At 34.7% G+C, this 15,913-nt stretch overlaps 1 protein-coding gene across 1 annotated transcript in view; it reads left to right on the top strand.

Moving 5' to 3' along the window:
• The window catches only part of RfC4 (replication factor C subunit RfC4), a 115,168-nt gene that overhangs the window by 35,822 nt on the left and 63,433 nt on the right, over window positions 1-15,913 (top strand). The gene's annotated exons all lie outside the window — the stretch shown is intronic.

The following is a 15,913-nucleotide window of genomic DNA, read 5'->3' as shown; positions in this document are numbered from 1 at the left end:
ATACAGAGGAGAGCAATTTAGTCTCTGCAATTTATATATTCTATAAATATTTCCATGGAAAATGTTCATCTGAAATAGTATCAATAATTCCCCCACTCTGTACTAAGCCCATTGGAACACGTACAGCTGCCACCCAACATCTTTTCACAGTACACCTTGAAACCCACAGAACAAGTTTCTTTTCCTCCTCTTTCATCCCTGTGGGACAGTCTTCCCCCTGATGTATTTCCCAAGGAATACAATATACATGCTTTTAAATCGAATGTCAACAAGTTTCTCCTTTCCCAACCCACTACCCATATACGGTACTACAGGTTGACCATCCAACCTCTCATATATGGGCCGAATATATATCTATCTATATATATATATATATAAAAAGATCTGTTTTAAGTTTGGTTGGTGTAGAAAGGTCTCAGAATTCTCTTTATATAAGCAAGCACTCTGTGAGGAATCTACTTCTATGTAAAAGCCTGGTTTTCTTCCAAAAAAAATTGTCTGGTTGAGATGGCATGTTCTTCTGCCATCTAATTTTTCTAAATTAGTAAAATTCAGTTATAATAACGTTTAGTGCAATTAAGGTATTATAAGTATTATAATTTATTATAAGTGAATTTCTATTTATATACAATTTTTATTTTTTATAATGAAAGTTATAAGCACAAGCTCCATAATTGTTCATTGTAATTTCTACAGATTACTACACAAAATCTAATTCCAAATCTTCTCAGGCTGTTTGTAAATACCTTTGCCAATAAAGACAGTCATCATTCACTCTAAATGGTATGAATCCCATCTGCAATGAGAAGAACCTTTATAAGGGGCTTTTCAAATGATGGTGAGTTTGCCAGTCTCACATGGAGGGGGCAGACAAAACCAGCCAGAGAAATCAGAAACCTGAGAAGTATAGAAGTATAGGATGTCCCACTTTTCTTCTTCCTGTAATGGATTTTACATCAAGTGGCATGTTCTGATCTCATGTCATCACTTTCTTGGTCTTCCGATTCTTCTTTTTCCATTTATTTTCTATCTGTATAGTATTTTTGACAGTCTGCTATTGTCCATTCAATTTAGATCTTCTAACCATGAAAGGAGACCTCCACATCGCCTGTAAAGAAATGCAGAGAACCGACCAGGGCTTCTGACCTAATGTCATTCTCATGCAGCACGCTGTTAGGTATCTATCCGGATACTGAACGAATGAGGATGGGCTGGCCATTTGGGATTTAGCTGACCAAATTGTATTCTTAAACTACAAATAAAATGATGGTACAACATGACAGAATTTCATGCTGTTTGGGGGTGTCACCCAGTTAAACAAGGCCACTGTTGATTTTGCCAGGAAACTAGGGCAAACAGTGAAAAGTCAACAACTGGAACAAAACCTGAAATACATTCCAACTCAACATCAACAGCATCAACAGAGTTCAAGATCGGTACTATCAACATAAGAAGCCTGAATCGCAAAGAAATGGAGCTGGTCTGAGGAATTAGATAAGTACAAGATCGATATAATATGGGTGACTGAAACCAATAAGACAAAAACTGGTGAGATCTTTCTAAGCAATACATACAAAATGTTATATTCAGACAATAACAATAAGGTAAAAGGAGTAGCTGTACTATTTAACACTAAATACAAGGTTAATCTTCTTGAATGGCAGGCAATATCAAGTAGAGTGATGTGGGCAAATAATGGAAAACTGGAAAATGAGACTTATTTGTGAATATGGTCCCACAGAAGGTTCTACTAAGGTAGAAGTGGAGGATTTTTTTTTTTTTTTGAGGCTTTAGAGAAAGCAACTGACACAATGAAAAAAGAAAAGCTGATCCTTGTTAGGGATCTAAATAGCAGAGTAAGAAATGATTGTCAGACATACAAAACTATTTTGGGAAAATTTATTTTTCCCAACCGCGCGGTTAGCCTAGTGGCTATGCGCTTCGCAACCATATGCCTGGGGAAGGAGTGTCCTAGGTTCGATTCCCGTTGGTGACGTGAGGAGCTGAAGGATCTTCCTCAGCCATAGCCAAGTTAGCCAGTCTTGGGCGTGGACAGCAGGGTTTTTCCCCCAGTTTATTCTGGGGTTTTTCATCCCGCAAGCAGGCAAACTGGCCTTGAGAACTCAACACTACAGGCCATAGGATACACCTAGGCCATAGGACATAAGGCTGATCACCTTATCCTGTAAAAACGGAGTGAGGTCCGATGATCAATGGACCCTCGACACCACAAGGTAAAAGAGGGTATAAGGAAGATGATGATGATGAAAATAGCTAAGAGCAAAGTTAATAATAATGGCAAATACTTCTTGGATTTATGCTCAGAACATGGACTGGTTATTACTAACACAATGTTCCAACATAAAAATGTGCACAGATTCACATGGTGAGAACAGGCAAGGAATAAGAACATTTCATTGACTATGTTATTGTTGATAGTGATGTTTTCTATCTGGTGCAGGACACTAGAGAGTACAGAGGATTTGAAACTGGAAGTAATCACCATTTAGTCTTGAGCAGGATAAAATTGAATTTCATATTGAAAAGAAGAACATCTAAGAAAGTTTTAAAGGAAATAAAAGTTGGGCAGCTCTCAGATGTGAACTATAGACTAAAATACACAAAGATTATTGAAGAAAAAATGGAAGAGTTTCTAAACAGGAACCAAACACCTTGGGGATTCAATGCAAGACCTGAAGAAAACATTGATTGATTGATTCAGCCAGAGAGGCATGTGGTGATGTTGGCTGCAAAGATATAAAAATCCTCCATGTTGGACACACGAAGTTAAAGAGGCATTGAAGGAAAAGAATATGCTAGTGAATAAATCAGCTTGTGCTATGTGTAAAACTAGTAAAATAAATGTCATGGGAAGACTTTTGCAAGAACATAGAATATAAATATCAGGAAGGTGACAAAATATTCTGGAGGCTGTTGAAAACGCTCAGAAATGGAGGAAAGAGTGATGTAAAAGGAATTAGAGATATAAAAGGTGACATGAAACTGGAGAGAAAGATCCTTGATGTATAGATTAATCATCATCATCAAATTCCTGCCATGTACCCTCAAGGGGTGTACAGGATATGATAGTACTACAGGAAAAATTTACATCATTACTAACTTCCTATCTACAATTTTCTTCCAGATCAGTCTTTTACTTTGTACCGTATCAATATACCTATATCTTGGTCTTCCTCTAGTTCGTTTTCCTGATAACCTGGCAGAGAACACTTGTTTTGCTAATCTTTCTTCGCCCATTCTGTTTAAGTGACCATACCACCTGTGATTAGCTCTGCTAACACATTCCTGGATGCTGACAATGTCAAGTTCTTTCCTAATATCCTAACATTTTTAATATGATATTGCCATTGATGCCATCTGTTAACACCTCTAATCTTTCTCAGGATTCTCATATTTGCAGTCTCTAGTCTTTGGTCAAGTGTTTTGCTTCTGACCTGGCTCTCAGATCCATAAGTTAAAACTGGTTTCAACACCCTCTTGTATGCAGCTAATTTAGTATTCCGACTAATTTCTGCCTTATTCCATATGAATTTAATTCAGATTGACTTCCTACTATAAAAGCGTTATTGATTCTGTTGTCTATTTCCATATTTAAATTAAAATCTTCACTAAAAATCATGCCTAGGTAGATGAAATTTTACTTGTTCCACAGGTTCTCCATTCACAACGCAGTTGACATTTTCAACGATTTTGTCTATTTTCATTGTCTTTCTCTTTTGCTGACCTTCATACTAAATCTATTACAGCAGTTATTCAATTTAGTCAGGGAATCTTGCAGACTTGTAGCGGATTTATTGATAAGTATAACATCATCCACATAAAGCAAAGAGCTGACATCAATATCTCCAATTTTGATATCATGTTTAATACCATTTTCGTTCATAATGTGATCCATATAGATAATCAATAACAGAGGGGATAATGTACATCCTTGTCTCACACTAGATTTAACATTAAACCATCTTCCTGTACTTCCTTCAATTCTAACTGCTGACTTACAACTCAAATACAGACCAAGTATTACTTATTATAATGCCCCATTGACACCATATAACTGTAGCGTATTGAATAGCTTCTCTCCTGGCACCTTGTCATATGCCTTTTCCAAATCGACAAAACTTAAATACAGATCTTTGTTATATTCCCATGCTTTCTCAACTATTTGTCGTAAAGTGAGGATCTGATCCTGATAGCCTCTATTTGGCCAGAATCCAGCTTCACCAATATTTTCTTCCACAATTCTTCTCAACCGTTTCTCAAGTATACTTGGATAAATCTTACCAGCAACACTCAGTGGGAAATTACCTCTGTAATTCTCACATTCAGTTTTATTTCCCTTTTTATATATGGGTACTATGAGAGCTCAACTCCAATCATCTAGAATTCGTCCCTCTGGTCAGGCTTTCTTAACTATGCATTGCAGCCACTGTAAGACTTTTATACCTCCATACTTGAGCATTTCTGGTCGAATATCTTTCAACCAGAAATGCTCAAGCTTTTGATGGCTTTTTCTTCAAGTATGGATATGTATTCCTGACTGTATGCCTGTTGAGTGTTTTTTTTTTTTTAAATGTGCTATCACTGCTTGTTTCATTTAGCAATTTCTCGAAGTAATTTCTCCATACTTCAAGAATATCGTTTTCTCCTGTTTTCATGTCACCTTTATCATTTCTAACTCCTTTTATAGCACTCTTTCCTCCATTTCTAAGCTTCTTCTTCTGCAGAATATCCTACCACCTTCTTGATGTTTGTTTTCTATGTTCTTGCCAAAGTCCTCCCATGACTTTTGTGTAGCTAGTTTTACACAGTGTTTAGCTTTCTTACATTTGTCTCTTTATTCTCTAAGAGTACAAACTGACTTATTTGCCAGGAACTTTTGATATGCTTTCTTCTTTTCCTTCACTGCCTCTTTAACTTCCTGTGTCCACCATGGAGTTCTGATTTTTCTATCCTTGCAGACAACCTCACCACATGACTCTGGCTGAATCATTCATCATCATCATCATCAAATTCCTGCCATGTACCCTCAAGGGGTGTACAGGATATGATAGTACTACATGAAAAATTTACATCATTACTAACTTCCTATCTACAATTTTCCTCCAAATCAGTCTGTTACTTGTCAAGACTCCAACATTATCAGATCTTATATTTCTATCATCTAAGACACTTTGTACCGTATCAATACACCTATATCTTGGTCTTCCTCTGGGTTGTTTTCCTGCCAACTTGGCAGAGAACACTTGTTTTGGTAATCTTTCCTTGCCCATTCTGTTTAAGTGACCATACCACCTGAGATTAGCTCTGCTGATGCATTCCTGGATGCTGACAATGTCAAGTTCTTTCTTAATATCCTCATTTTTTATATGATATTGCCATTAATGCAATCTGTTCACACCTCTAATCTTTCTCAGGACTCTCATATCTGTGGTTTCTAGTCTTTGGTCAAGTGTTTTACTTCTGACCCAGCTCTCAGATCCATAAGTTAAAACTAGTTTGAACACTGATTTGTATACAGCTAATTTAGAGTTCCGACTAATTTCTCTCTTATTCCATATGAATTTATTCAATTGACTGCCTATCATACCAGCTTTGTTGATTCTGCTGTCTATTTCCATATTTAATTTACCATCTTCAGTAAAATCGTGACTGTCTTTTTAATGCTGACTTTCATACCATATCTATTACAACAGTTATTCAATTTAGTCATTGAATCTTGCAAACTTGTAGCAGATTTATTTAGAAGTATAACATCGTCCACATAAAGCAAAGAGCTGACATTAACATCTCCAATTTTGATATCAGGTTTAATACCACATTCCTTCATAATGTGATCCATATAGATAATGAATAACAGAGGGGATAATGTACATCCTTGTTTCACACCAGATTTAACATTAAACCATCTTCCTGTACTTCTATCAATTAACTGCTGACTTACAACTCAAATAAAGACTAAGTATTGCTTGATATAATGCCCCATTGACACCATATAACTATAGCTTATTGAATAGCTTCTCTCTTGGCACCTTATCATATGCCTTTTCCAGATTTACAAAACTTAAATACAGATCTTTGTTATGTTCCTATGATTTCTCCACTATTTGTCGTAAAGTGAAGATCTGATCCTGACAGCCTCTATTTGGCTGGAATCCAGCTTGTTCTTCATCAAGCTTTTCTTCCACAATTCTTCTCAACTGTTTCTCAAGTATACTTGCATTAATCTCACATTCAGTTTTATTTCCCTTTTTTTATATATGGGTACTATTAGAGCTCTACTCCAATCATCGGAAATTCGTCCCTGTGTCCAGGCTTTCTGAACTATGCAATGCAGCCACTGTAAGACTTTTATACCACCATATTTCAGCATTTCTGGTCGATTATCATCTACTCCTGTTGCCTTTCCTCATTTCAAGCCTTTGATGGCCTTTTGTACTTCAAGTATGGATATGTATTCCTGACTGTATGCCTGTTGAATGTTTTTTACCACTGTGCTCTCACTGCTTGTTTCATTTAGCAATTTTTTGAAATAATTACTCCATACTTCAAGGATACTTTTTTCTCCTGTTTTCATGCCACCTTTATCATCTCTAACTCCTTTTACAGCACTCTTTCCTCCATTTCTAAGCTTCTTCAACAACCTCCAGAATATCTTACCACTTTCTTGATATTTATTTTCTATGTTCTTGCCAAAATCCACCCATGACTTTTTTTTAGCTAGTTTTACACAGTGTTTCACTTTCTTACATTTGTCTCTGTATTCTCTAAGAGCAAAAGCTGACTTATTTGCTAGGAACTTTTGATATGCTTTCTTCTTTTCCTTCACTGCCTCTTTAACTTCCTGTGTCCACCATGGATTTCTGATTTTTCTTTCCTTGCAGACAACCTCACCACATGCCTCTCTGGCTGAATCAAGGAGGGTTTTCTTCAAGGCTTGCCACTGAATCTCCAAGGTTTGGTTCCTGTTCTCAAACTCTTTCATTTTTTCTTCAATAATCTTTGTGTATTTTAGTCTACAGTTCACATCTGAGAGCTGCTCAACTTCTATACGCTTTAAAACTTTCTTACATATTATTCTTTTCAATATGAAATTCAATTTTATCCTGCTCAAGACTAAATAGTGATTGCTTCCAATTTCAAATCCTCTGTACATTCTGGTGTCCTGCACCAGGGATAAAACATCACTATCAACAATAACATAGTCAATGAGACTTCTTATTCCTTGCCTCAGAAAACCAATACTTGTTGGTTTTCTGCTCACAACATGGACTGGTTATTACTAATACCATGTTCCAACCAGTCCATGTTATGAGCAGAAAACCAACAAGTATTTGCCATTATTATTAGCTTTGCTCCTTTCTCCAAATTTTCCCAAAATATTTTTGTATGTCTGACAATCATTTCCTACTCTGCTATTTAGATCCCCAACAAGGACCAACTTTTCCTTTTTCATTGTGTCAGTTGCTTTTTCTAAAGCATCAAAAAATTCCTCCACTTCTACCTTAGTAGAACCTTTTGTGGGACCATAGGCACAAATAAGTCTCATTGTCCAATTCCCCATTCTGATATTTGCCCACATCACTCTACTTGAGACTGCCTGCCATTGAAGAAGATTAGCCTCGTATTTAGTGTTGAATACAATGACTACTCCTTCTTTTCCTTGATTGTCATTGCCTGAATATATCATTTTGTATTTATTGATCAGAAAGATCTCACCAGTTTTTTGTCTTTTTTGTTTCAGTCACCCCCTATTAAGTCGATCTAGTACTTACCTAATTCTTCAGTAAGCTCCATTTCTTTGCCATTCAGGCTTCTTATGTTGATAGTACCGATCTTTAACTCTGGTGATGTTGAGTTGGAGTGTTTTTTCAGATTTGTTCCAGTAGCTGACTTTTTGCTCTTCACCCTGGTTCCCTGGTGAAAACAATGGGGGCCTTGTTTAACTGGGCAACACCCAACAACTGGCATGAAATTTTGTTATGTTGTACCATCATTTTTTATTTTGGTTTAAGCCAATAAAAATTCAATTTGGTCAGCTAAATCCCAAATTGCCAGCCCATCCTAGTTCGTTCAATATCCAGATAGATACCTAACAGGGTGCACCACGAGAAGGTGAGGATTGGACATTAGGTCAGAAGCCCTGGTCGGTTCTCCACATTAGATTCTCCATAAAGGCTATGTGGAGGTTTCCTCTCAGTTATATAGCTTTCTCCCTTATGCACTCCCCCTTACAGATTAATAGTAAAGATTAATTACTTTGAAAAATTGCTAAATGAAACTAGCAGTGATGACAGCAGAGTGATAGAAAAACACTCATCAGGCATGTAGTAAAGAAGTCATCAAAAGTCGGAAATATGGCAGAGTAGATGATATTTGATCAGGAATGCTCAAGTATGGAGGTCTTGCAATGGCTGCACTGAAGCTAGAAGGCTTGGACAAAGGGATGAATTCCTGATGATTGGAGCAGAGCTCTCATTATACCCATACAAAAAGGGAAATAAAACTGAATGTGAGAATTACATAAGTATTTACCTAATGAGTGTTCCTGGTAAGATTTAGGCAAGTATACTCGAGAAACGGTTGGAAGGATTATGGACGGGAAGATTGGTGAAGAACAAGCTGTATTTAAATAGAGGCTAAATAGAGGCTGTCAGGTCAGATCTTCACTTTACGACAAATTGTTGAGAAATCATAGGAATATAACCAATATCTGTATTTGAGTTATGTAGATCTACAAAAGGCATATGACAAGGTGGCAAGAGAAAAGCTATTCAAAATGCCACAGTTGTATGGTGTCAATGGAGCATTATATCAAGCAATTCTTAGTCTTTATTTGAGCAACAGTTAGAATTGAAGGAAGTACAGGAATATGGTTTAATATGAAATCTGGTGTCAGACGTGGATGTACATTATCCCCTGTTATTCATTATCTATATGGATCATGTTATTAAGGAAAGTGGTATTAAATCTGTTATCAAAATTGGAAATGTTAATCTCAGCTCTTTTCTTTATGTGGAGGATGTTATACTTTAAAATAAATCCAGTACAAGTCTGCAAGATTCCTCACTATATTGAATAACTGTTGTAATAAATTTGGTATGAAAATCAGCAATAACATGGCAAAGACAGTGAACATAGGCAGAAACATTGAAAATATCAACTGCATTTGAATAGAGAACCTATAGAACAAGTGAAACATTTCAGCTACTTAGGCACAATCTTTAGTGAAGATGGTAAATGAAATATGGAAATAGACAACAGATATTAATTCAAGATGTAATAGAAATATTGCAGAGAAGAAAAGTAGCAGAAAACATAATACAAATAATTCAAGAAATATATTATAATAATAAAAACGCAAGGAAAAATAAGTAAAGAGATACAAATTAGTAATGGCATTAGACATGGAGACTATTTAACTGCAACAGTATTCATTATAATAATGGATGAAATAATACAAAAAGTTAATGAAATACAAAATACAGGAGTGAAAATAAATAATAGAAGAATAAGAAATATATGTTATGCAGATGATGTATTATTAATTGCAGAAAATGAAACTCAGCTACAAATATTACTACACACATTTAATATAGCAGCAAAATTGTATAATATGAGGATATTAAAAACTAAAACAAATTGTAAGGCAATGTCACAAGAACCACAAAGATGCAAATTAGAATTGGAAGGTACTATTATTGAACAAATAACAAATTACAACTATTTAGGTATACAACTGAACTGGGAAGGAAAGCCACATCTAGAAGTCAGAGAACAAGTTGCAAAAGCTGCAAGAATATCAGGATGCTTGAACAAAATAATATGGAAAAATAAACATCTTAGAGTAGAGACAAAAATCAGAATTTATAAAGCAGTAATCAGGTCTATTATGACATATAATGCAGAAATAAGATCAGACAATAGGAAAACAAGACAAATGTTGAACACAAGTGAAATGAATATATTAAGAAAAATAGTAAATAAAACTAGATGAGATAAAATAAAAAATACAGATATAAAAAAAAACAATGTGAAATACAAGTAATAAACAATTGGGTAGCAACTCAAAGAATAAAATGGATTGAACATGTGGAAAGAAGAAGTGAAGATAGAATAATGAAACAAGTCTATAGTTGGAAACCAAAGAATAAGAGAAGAACAGGAAGACCTAGAAAAAGATTAAAATATACTATTAAAGAAGATGAAGTCTTGGTCGCAACAGATACTACATCTAATGCGTGAAGAAGAACACAACAGAATTAACAAAGCCAGTATGGTAGGAAGTCAACTGAATAAATTTATATGGAATAAGAGAGAAATTACTCAAAACACTAAATTAGCTGCATACAAGACAGTATTTAAACCAATTTTAATTTATGGATCTGAGAACTGGGTTAGAAATAAAACACTTGACAGAAGACTAGAGACCACAGATATGAGAGTTCTGAGAAAGGTTAGGGGCACGAACAGATGGCATCAGTTGCAATATCATATTATAAGCAAGGATATTAGTAAAGAACTTGATATTGTTAGCATCCAGTCATGTGTTAGCAGAGCTAATCTCAGGTATTATGGTCACTTAAACAGAATGAGAGAGGAAACATTAGCAAAACAAGTGTTCTCTTCCAGGTTGTCAGGAAAAAGACCCAGAGGAAGACCAAGATATAGGTGGATTGATACGGTAAAAAGTGCCTTAGAATACAGAAATATAATATCTGATAATGTTGGAGTCTTGATAGATAACAGATTAAGTTGGAAGAATTGTTGATAGGAATTTAGTAATGATGTAAGTTCTTAATGTAATACTGTCATAATATCCTATATAGCCCTTGAGGATACATGTCAGGAATTTGATGATGATGATGAACCATTTTTGTTTATATTTACTTGTACAGGTATACCTCAGTTAACGTTACTTCTGGTAACAAAGCCTCGATATAACGAAGTCTGCAATTTCAAGCCCCATTTTAAGTAAAAATATTAAAATTTTAAGATCACTGCTGGGCAATCATCTGATTGGTGAACGATGGCGACTCGTAACGTATTCCAAGCTGTGGGTGTGTCTGTTTTAACAGTTTCGCTCATCATCCGTGTTAATTTAGTCATTGCTTACACTTTGTAGGGTGTGTTTCAATGTGGTGCATTGCAATAACCGACGTATGTTTTCTGATAGTATTATTGTAGATTTTGTAAATATTAATTGATATTTTGTTTTTCTACCCATTTAGTTAAAATGTCAGAATCCAGGAAAAGAAAAGTAATTTCTTTAGAAACTAAATTAAATATCGTACAATGTGCTGAAAGGGGTGAAAGAAAATCTGATGTGGCACATTCTTTAGGATTAGTGCAGTTAACTTTAACAACCATACTTAGTCAATCAGAAAAAATAAAACAGTCTGCTCAGAATTATACAGATGTTACAGCAGCAAAATTAACTCGCTTAAGGAGTCCAGTTTTAGAAAAAATGGAGAAAATGTTAAGTTTGTGGATAGATGACATGTTACAATGTCATATGCCTTTAATTCAAATGGTGATTCAAGAAAAAGTTATTTTTGTTTAATCACCTGAAATCTAAACAAACTGAAGAAATTTGTAGAAAATTTTGTGGCTTCTCGTGGTTGGTTTCAGAAATTTAAAAACCGGGTCAAAATTCATAGTGTAAAATTATCAGGAGAAGCTGCAAGTACAGATGTTGTAGCTGCAAATAAATTTCCAGAAAAATAAAGGAAATAATTGAACGTGAAAAATCTTCACCAAATTTGGTGTTCAATGTTGACGAAAGCAGTTTGTTCTGGAAATGGCTACCATCAAAAAGCTTCATTTCTATTGAAGAAAAATCGGCAGCTGAGTTCAAAACAGCCAAAGACTGTTTAACATTACTCTTTGGATCAAATACCTCTGGCGATTTTAAATTAAAATTATCAGTTTACCATTCGGAAAATCTGGGGGCGTTAAAAGGTAATATAAAAAGAATTTACCTGTAATATGGATAGCTAATAGAAAAGCGTGGATTACCAAGGAGTTATTTACTGATTGGTTTGTTAACCATTTTTGTCCAGAAGTGAAAAGGTATTGCCAAAGAAATAATTTTGAAGAAAAAGCTCTTTTGTTGTTGGACAACGCTCTGGAATATCCTACTGATCTTAATACATTAGACACATGCATTCTTGTCAAAAGTTGTCTTTCTTCCAGCAAACACAACTTACCTGATTCAACTGATGGATCAGGGAGTGATAGCAATATTTAAAGCTTATTATTTGCATGGCACATTAAGCAATTTAATTGAACTAGAAGATAAAGAGCAAATGTCAATTAAAACATTTTGGAAAAACTACACTATTAAAGACACAATTGAAAACATTAATAGATATGGATAGCTAATAGAAAAGATAGCTCTTGGAAAGAAGAGCTATCTATTATGGCCACAAGTTGTACTAGAAGAAGAAAATAATATTCAAGAGATTAGAAATGAAGTTATCCAGATGGCTCAATTAATAGGTTTCGAAAATGTTGATGAAGAGATTGTAAGAAATTTATTAAATAGAGATGATGATGGTTTTTCAGTAGAGGATTTAGAAAAACTTGTTAGCAACGAAACCAAAGAAAATGAAGACGAAATTAAAGAAGTTCCTACCAAAAAAGTGTTAGCAACCAAAGATTTAAAGAGGTATTTGAATGACATTGAAAATGTTTTAAATTTTTTCAGTGAAAATGATCCTGATTTAGGTAGAAGTGTTATTGTTAAGCAATCAGTGTTAAATGCAATAAATCCGTATAGGCAATTGTTAAATGAAAGAGAAAAAAAGCATAAACACTCAACTTTAGATTCGTATTTTAAAATGTCGTGATTTTATCTTTGTTTGGTATGTAATATTGACTTTTTATTTTATAAAGCTTTTCTTTTTTCAAAAAAAAAGTCTTTAATTTTCTTTATGTATGAACATATCCCTATTATGGTCATAGTATTTTTACCTCTGAGAACGAAGTTTCACTTAACAAAGTAATTTCGTGGAACACATCCTCTTTGTTAATCGAGGTATACCTATATAGTGGTTAAATGGTTAAGATTGATCCTAATAGTATCAATTTTTTTATCTGGCTGTCTCTTTGCTGCATATAGACACATATGCAGATTCCATTCTCCATATGCCTTCATTGCTGTTTAATTTTTGGATTTCCAACTATAGTATAGTACACTGACAATGATTCACAATATGTGAATTGAAATATTGTATCTGTAATTAATCTGTCTTAAAGATTTTTCAACTGTCTTATACAGGATGAACAAAACACAGTTATCTTTCAGTAAACATATTCATTTCATCCCTCAAACTCACTGAACCAACTTTTCATCCTCCTCCTTCATTCCACATATACTTCTGTCCTTTGGAACAGCTTCTACATATCCCCCCCCCACACACACACATATAGTGAATGCAACTTCCAACTCTTCAAGAAACATTACGCGTAAGGATTAACACTGTGGAAAGTGTTAATCACTTCTCCACACACACCATATTGGTGTGTGTAGGCAACAGGGGCGGCTCGTGCATAGGCACTGCGGAACTGCAGCACCTCCAATTTTTCTCGATATATAAATATATTTATTAATTTATTTATGTTTGCTTGTAATATTTAATTTTATCATCAACAATCCTATACAATTCTCTTATTTTGTATAAAAAATAATAAAAATCCATCTTGTAGCACTTAGGAGGGCTAAGGATGCGAGCAATCATATGCATGTCATAGTGAGATGTGAGCTATTAGCATAATGCGGCACTGTCCATCGTGCAGTTCCACTGTTGTTTATATGCAGTTTGCACCAGTAGTAGAGTGTTCGTAGCACTTATCTGTTTACTCAATCTCTTTAAATATTTGGACATTAGAATTAAAGACGTAACATTTGTTATAGTTTTTATTTTAGAACATTATTGGGGCTATTGACAATTATGACCTCAGAAATGCAACCTCAAGAAATAAGTTCTGTGACAGTAGTGACTGTAAGTGAACTACAAAAACTTAAATTTTCAGAGTTGACTCTCTGAGAAAGTTTCTATTAAAATAAGCAGCCATCCTTTACCCGACATTCAAATATCTCAGTCTGGAATTGACCACTGAAGCATATCCCATGATCAACAAAGAAAAACTTTAAATTGAACTTCGAGTATTCTTCAGTAGACCCGACATGCATGATTATTGTAAATTAATCGACTTATTACAATTTATTATAGAAAATAATTTTGATTGTGTTCTTAGTGAAATTACTGTATTGATAAAAATTCTCTTGACAATTCCTATGACTACATCAGAGCCTGAATGCTGTTTTTCAACATTAAAGAGAATAAAATCATTTCTGAGGAGCACTATGAATCAGGATAGGTTAAATGCACTTGTGATGATTTCAACGGAGAAAAAATTCTTAAACAGTCACACAAACATCAAGGAAAAAGTTATTGACTTTTTTGCTTGAAACGAATCAAGAAGAATGGATTTTATTTTTTAAGTCATTTTGAATTATACTAAACTCTACAATTTTATCGATAATAAACAATATTTTTTCATGAAAACAAGAAGAATGGATTTTATTTTTAAGTAACTTTGAATTATACCAAACTGTATAATAATTAATAAACCGTATAAACATGAAAAAAACAATATTTTTTCATGTTTAATTTTTTTTTTTTAATTTTTACCATAATTTTGATATTTTATCCAAACACATATACACTATACTTACAGCATGTATGTATATTTCGAAAGTTGCAGCACCCCCACGATTCAAGCCATGAGCTGCCACTGGTAGGCAATGTCTTGAGACCTCTTGTGTGATTGACAATAAAAACTGAAAACAATTATCTGTTTGTTCTTTGGCATTGTGAATAAAGTTGCAGAATTCAGATGAATATATGCTTTTTAGTTTTGGAGCTTCTCTTGGTTTTTCACTTCAATTTTCTTAGCTTTTATTCAGTTATCTTAGTGATATTCAAGTGATTTCTCTACCTGGCTTTTCCCATTTTAGATCTGATCGCTTCTTCCACCAATACTTCCAAGTATTGGTGAACTTCAAATTGTATGTTTTCTTTCACTTTTGTATGATTTGTTACCGTATTTAGTAAATTTTCAAAGTAATTGCATTAGACTCTCACTACTATAACAAGGTCCTGAAAACAAATTATTTAGAATTTTCATGTTGCTCCTATTAGGTTCCATGTAAGTATACACTGCTTGAAAAGAAGTCAAGGGATACCATAGTGTGAGGAACAAACAGCCATGGCACCCACCTTAATAAGATGCAGGACCTCATCTGGGAATTTTGGACCATTCTTCCAGTAGGCATGTAATGAGGTCCTGAATTGTTGTTGGGCAGATATTCTTTGACCTCACCTGATGGTCCAGTTCATCCCACAGATGTTCAGTAGGGTTGAGATTAGGGCTTGGTGGAAGACAGTCAAGTGTGGTGATGATCATGTCCACAAACCATGCAGTTACAGCATCAGCCTTATGACATAGTACATTTCTAGCTGAAGGATACAATGATTGATTCCATAGAAATGCCACGAAGTAGGAAGCATTGCATTCTCCAGATTCAGATACTCCTTGGAGTTAATTTTTCGTGGCACCATGAACAAAGTTCAAGTCCGAAATAGGAAGAACAGGATCATACTATCACACCACTACCTCTGAATTTATAGTGGGGGTAGGCACTTTGGTTAGAGACTTTCACTAGGCTTCTGCCATACCCACACCTGTCCATCTGCTCAGTAGAGGGTGTAGCATGATTTGTCTCCATAACACAGCTTTCCAAGCCTCCACATCCCACTGTACTCATCCTTTGCACTACTGAAGATGATGCTGCCATCTGGCTACCTCTGCCTAACTTTGACTGGTC

The sequence above is a fragment of the Typopeltis vanoorti genome, chromosome 11, assembly GCF_054136105.1.
Source record: "Typopeltis vanoorti isolate ZY-2024b chromosome 11, IOZ_Tvanoo_1.0, whole genome shotgun sequence".
NCBI classification, from domain to species: domain Eukaryota; kingdom Metazoa; phylum Arthropoda; class Arachnida; order Uropygi; family Thelyphonidae; genus Typopeltis; species Typopeltis vanoorti.
Note: the sequence above shows the minus strand (reverse complement) of the source record. Positions and strands in the feature narration are given on the sequence as shown.